This window comes from Macaca nemestrina, chromosome 9, assembly GCF_043159975.1.
Source record: "Macaca nemestrina isolate mMacNem1 chromosome 9, mMacNem.hap1, whole genome shotgun sequence".
In the NCBI taxonomy this organism is placed as follows: Eukaryota; Metazoa; Chordata; class Mammalia; order Primates; family Cercopithecidae; genus Macaca; species Macaca nemestrina.
Window position 1 is genome coordinate 26,047,542 of NC_092133.1, and position 6,000 is coordinate 26,053,541.

General features: G+C 38.1%; 1 long non-coding RNA gene across 15 annotated transcripts in view; it reads right to left on the reverse strand.

Annotated features, from left to right (window-relative positions):
* LOC105467348 (uncharacterized) overlaps positions 1 to 3,714 on the reverse strand; it is a 59,204-nt gene extending 55,490 nt beyond the window's left edge. For 9 of the 15 annotated variants that reach the window (XR_011607666.1, XR_011607652.1, XR_011607664.1 and 6 more), the window contains exon 1: positions 3,637 to 3,693. This is a non-coding gene — a long non-coding RNA (uncharacterized lncRNA). Of the gene's footprint in view, positions 1 to 2,888; positions 3,110 to 3,636 lie in introns of all 15 variants that reach the window. The other 6 variants (XR_011607660.1, XR_011607658.1, XR_011607662.1 and 3 more) reach the window with 5 other exon arrangements.
* Between the last annotated feature and the right edge of the window lie 2,286 nt (positions 3,715 to 6,000).

Genomic DNA, 6,000 nt, shown 5'->3' on the forward strand with positions numbered 1-6,000 from the left:
CAAGTTTCAGAACAAGAGAGAGCATTTATTAAAAAGTTTTAGAACAGGAATGATAGGAAGTAAAGTACACTTGGAAGAAGGCCAAGTGGGTGACTTGAAAGATTTAAGTCAGTAGTTTGACCTTAGACTTGGGTCTTATACATTGGTATTCCTCTGGGGTTGTGTTACTTCTCCCTTGATTCTTCCCTTGGGGTGGGTGGTCTGCATGTGCAGTGGCCTATCAGCACTTGGGAGGTGATGAACATGCACTGTGTGTGTATTACTGAAGTTGAGCACATGCTCACTTGAGGTGCTTTCCTTTACCAGTTGAGTGTCCTAGAGGAAGGTCATATACCAGTTAGACTCCACCATGTTGCCTCTTAAAGCACATGCTTGAGCCCACTTGCCCGACTTCTGAGAACTTACCTGGAAGCAGCTGATCACCAGTTTCAGGTGTTTTCTATCTATTGGGAGGCTGCCTTTCCCTGACACTGGCTGCAACCAATTATTATTTTAGGCAGACTTTTAACAACTGCCTGATCATCACATGATGGTCGCCTGAACATTCATGGCGGGTGGGGGCCCTCTCCTTCCCTGCTCATATGTGTCTAACAACTTACTGTAACAATATGTGCTTGGATTAATTTTTAGATATTCATCTTGCTTTCTTAACTAGAGAGTTGTGGAAAAAATGAAACAGAGGCTTGGTGAAATGAGAGTCTTAGGAGTGCCTGAAAGCATTGCATTTCCCTAGCTGAGCCTCTCTCGTTTTCTCTTCTGTCTCTCTCTCTCACTATCTCTCTCTCTTTCTCTCCCTCTCCCACTTTCTGTGTCTCTCTGTCTCTCTCCCTCCTTCATTTATAACTATCTCCTTCATTTATAGCTCTCCCCTTCATTTATAATTCTAAACTCTAGTCTGCTGTATCTGAGTTCTTTCGCCAGCCCTGGTAAACTCACAGAGAGGTCCTACATGACAAAAAGCAAAGTTGAAGGGAAATAACTTGAGAAGGATGCATTTGAAACACAGCTCTGTTCACTCTTCAAATAACTCCTCTGGGTAAATGCTGTTACCCTGAAAATATGATCTTGGAAGACGAATATTTGAAAAATGAGCCCATTATAAGAATATAAACAGTAAAGGGAACTTCACATATAGCAGAAAATTAGAAGGAATATAAAAAATGCCAATAGTAGGAAAGCCTAGGTTGTTATCTATCAAGTGATAATGCTATCCATCCTACTACATTAAGCAGAAGTCTAAATTCTGAAACATTCACAAAGAGGATGAAAGCAGGGAAGCTGACTTACAAATTAGAACTCTAGTTTAATAAATGCCATGCTGCCCAGACAAAGGGGGAAGAAATGAACAAAGGTAAATGTCCATCCACAAGTGTTTTTAAAATCTTTTGCTTTTTTGAACATTTCATTTATGAAATGAGAATGAAATCTATAAATTTATATTTATATAAATGTAAATATAAACACACATGCTTTGTATAGTATGTTGAAACTTTCTGTAGACAGAAAAGAGATAGACTAGATCTTTCCAGGATTTCTGTCTTCCAGGTATATTTAAATATTACATTTTTGTGAAAAATCAATGAGAGTCCTGTTGGTGGTAGACTCAGTGATGGAGGGGATATAGGGTCCTCAAAACTGACCATAGAAGTTAACCTCAGAACAGCCTCATGGTCTGATGACATTAGCTCCTTTGTCATGCACAAGAGCCAGAATTCAATCATCACTACTACACTTAGATAGAAGCCTTCCAATGGAATGAAGGCAAATAAGACACTTGACCCATGGAAGACATGCCAACAATGGCAGGAGAAAGCCTGGGGAATGGGCAGTTTACAGGGGCCTCATTCTAAGGGCCCTATATTTATCAAGATTGTAATGACCCTCTGCATTTTTACTACTATTAACACTCAACTAGAAATTTTCTTGTCTCTTTTCCCTTACACTGTATTTCTAAAAAGCAAGCTGAGGAAATAATGACTGTATATGAGACAATACACTGATTAAGTATCCAGGAAAACCAGCCAATGATACCATTGAATTACTTATTATGAACACATATTTTAAACTGGCAACAAATTGTGCTTGAGAATATAAATTGCCTGGAGTACTAAAGAGCCTAGTTGCGCATTTACTTAATAAAGGTATGGATGACATGCAAGTGATTTTCCATTAGATATACCTTTCTTTTGCACTCTTAAATGAATATTTTGAATAACCCTCAACAACCTTTATTCAGTGATAGATAATCCAGTTCATGCATATTCTGAAGTCACAAAATATTGAAGCTTCAAATGAAACTCTGTCAAGTACCTTAAGTTAAGAAGAACATTCAGTAAATCGATGAATTAAGGGAAAGAGGGACATTCAGCAAACTAACAAAGTAGGGGTCTACTTATTCTCCTGTGAAAAGAAATTCATTTTTCACACGCTTAAAGTTAATGGTTAATTGTAAAAACAGAAGTTGAGGAAAGTCTTGAAGTGATGAAATATATGAAGTTAAAACAAAAATGTGAAAACAAAAACACATTGTAATGGACACTAATGCCTTAATTAGGCTAGAACATTACATTGTGAACAAATTATTGTCCTTGATGGACAGACATATGAATAATGAATTTGGTGATTTTTTTTTTTTTTTTTTTTTACTGCTTCAGATCTGAGATAGTTAATGATCTTTATTTATGATGTGTATTTATGATGCATTTGTCACCAATCTTTGTGTTGTTAAGGAGGCTGGTGGGTGCTCACCTGTTCTTTCTATAGTGTACTTACGTGACTGTCCTTAATTTGTGGTCAGAAGTGCTATTTGGGAGCCTGTGGTTTTAACTGACTTTGATGCACGATTCCTGGTTGGTTCAAAGTACTTGCTCAGAATCAGCTGCCCTTACCTTTTAATTTTATATTGAACAAGCCTGTCTATTGCTACATTTCTAGTTTGTCTCCTGTTCTCCTCCTTCTTTGTCATGCAGACATCAGGATATCTGTAAAGTATTTCCACTCTTTTCGCTCACACTGCAGCTGTTTGCTTCTAGGTGGAGTGAGACTTGTAAGTATAGTACATTGTGCTACTGGGAATTACAGAGATCCCAATTTTTTCTCATTAAATGATCTACAAGGAAATTAAGAACAGAAATTGTATTCTGCCACTTACAAACATGGAGAAATTTATTTCAATCCCATCTGCGATGGGATTTTTATTTAACCCAAAAAGAAGGAAAGAGGGAAAAAAGAATAAAAGAGAGAAAGATGGGGGAATAGGGAAGGGGAAAAGAGAGGGAAAAGCAAAGGCAGGAAGAAGAAACGAAGGAATCAAATCAAAGGTTGATGTTTTCTTTCTATCATTTAAGCTTTTTACTATTGCATATTAATGAGCAATATCCATTCTAACCTCCCCACCCCCCATTTCCGGCTTATCAAACAACCAACAAGGGCAAAGAGGGTGGATATATAACAGTTGTGACTTGTTTACTCTGGAACCAGCCCCTATTTTCAGGTTGAAATTAAATCACATAGCACCTTGGTGGTTAAGTACAGGTGTCATTGCTGCTGGCCAGGTTTTTGGGGAAGGCTACAAGATGACTGATGTCCCTGGTGTGGCTCTGAGGCAAGAAATCTGCCTCCCTTCACTCTACTCACCATTTATAATGATCGCACCTTTCTTCCATCATTCCCCTTGACTTCATGAGCTGCGAGTGTTCTGGGAGAACGTGCTTGATTCTCCTCAAGAGTTCTGTGTTCTGGCATTGTTTGCTGGCCTGGTTCCAAATAGCTTAGTCCCCAAAAAATTCGAGGTGGAAGGGTGACATGGATAGTGATATATACTATGATAGCTGATTTGAGTGGTGATGGGGCTTTAAAGTTAACCACTAAGCTATAGGAGATTGGTGAAAACCTTTATGAGAGAGGTTCTCATCCATATCCACCATGCTGCTCACTGGTGGCCGTACGGAGCCATTATAAACAACAGCACAGCTCACTGGAGATGCCTGCCCCTTGTAGCATTAAAACAGCTACCCCAAACCCATTGAACTCTTCTATAAAACCCCATTAATATGAATCCAAGTTTCCATAAAAATTAGCAGCGATATCCTATTGAGAACAAGGAACTTGAACTGATTTCATAGCCTTCAAAACCAAGCACAAGGTTTGTGAAATATGAATTTTTTAAATTTGTCTGTCATCTCTCCCCTCTCTTCCCTGCACCATGTCCCTGTTCTTTCTAATTTACCCTCCTATAACCTTTCCTGATTTCATGTCTCCAGAACCACCTTTTGCCTCATCTCTGCTGTGAAACATATACCACTACTATTTGGGAAAAAATGACTGGTTTGGGTTTTAAAAGAGTATCTCTACTTGGTCTTTCTAAAAATCTCTTCATCTTCAGCAGAAAATCCATTAGCTCCATGAATCAACACATCCTATCCAGAACTTCTCTCCTCCTTCCAACAATCTCGTTCAGTGATCCCAGTACATGGCATCACTATCTTTAGTATCCAAGCACAGAAATTCCTTTAATTTTTTCTCAAATCTCACATCTAATTGTCACCAATAGATGTTGAATTTGCATTAGACATTATTTCTCAAGCTGTCAACTCTTTATTAATCACAGAAGTTACCAATGTATTTTTTCCCCACTGAATTACTGTAAGAACCACAAACCTATTGACTTCAGCCTTGTTTCTTATTATCTATATTTCTGTGTTATCAGTATGATTTTACTAAAATACAAATCAATTGTTTCTTCCCTGTTTAAAATCCCATGATGGCTTCCTAAATCTCAGAGTATGAAAGTCAAAAAGCCTTAGGATTCATACCAGGTTCTTCATGATCTGTCAGCTTTCTGGCATTATATGCTAATTTCCCCCAAGTATATTCTTTGATTCCATGTCCATTTAAAGTGTCATGCTTCCAAGCTGGGTGCAGTGCCATGTGCCTGTAGTCCCAGATACTCAGGAGTCCAAGGCAGGAGAGATACTTGAGGCCAGGAGTTCAAGGCTACAGTGTGCTATGATCGTTCCTATGAATAGCCACTGCATTCCAGCCTGGGCAACCTAGCAGGACCCATTTCTAAATTTACAAAGAAGGAACTTAATTTTTTTTAAAGTGTCATGCTTTCAAATGACTCTGCACCTATGCACATGAGCACACTGTTTCCTCTTAGAATCCGTCACTCACATTTATTTCCCTAGACCTCAAAACAGGCTCAAACATCATCTCCTATCATACTCTCCTTAATAAGTTTTACTTAGTTGTTTATTTTTTTACTCTGTATTACACTATTTTCTAATTTTCCACAGAACTGTAAGCTTACAATGCCAGGGCTTATATTTCAGTTTTTCTTGATTCTTGGGGACTAGCTTAGTGTGTGAGGTTTCTCCCTCTCACTCTCTCTCTCTCTCCCCCTCCCCCATCTGTCTCTGTCTCTCTCTCATCTCTTTCATATGTTTATGAGAGAGAATATATATATATATATATATATATATATATATATATATATATATATATATATCTTAGTTCATTTGGGCTATAATAATAAAAATACCATATACTGGAAAGATTATAAAACAACAAAATTTTTTTTATAGTTCTGAAATCTGGGAAGTCCAAGATAAAATTGCCAGCAGATTTTGTGTCTACTGGGTACCCACACCTGGTTGACAGACAGCCATCTCTTTGCTGTGTCTTCACACGGCAGAAGGGGGAGAGAGCTCTCTGAAGCACCTTATATAAGGGCATGGATCTCATTCATAAGAGATCCATCCTCATGACTGATAACCTTCAAAAACCCCCACCTCCAAATACCATCACATTGGGAAATTTGCTTTCAAGAAGTAAATTTATAAATTTTGGGGGGCAACAAACATGTAGGGGGTGTGTGTGTGAGAGAGAGAGAGAGAGACAGAGAGAGCGTGTCTCCACCATTCAGTATAGATTTGTTGAGCAAGTGAATCACTAAAATAAATTTAGAAATAAATAGGAGATTTCAGTTCCAGCAAAGAA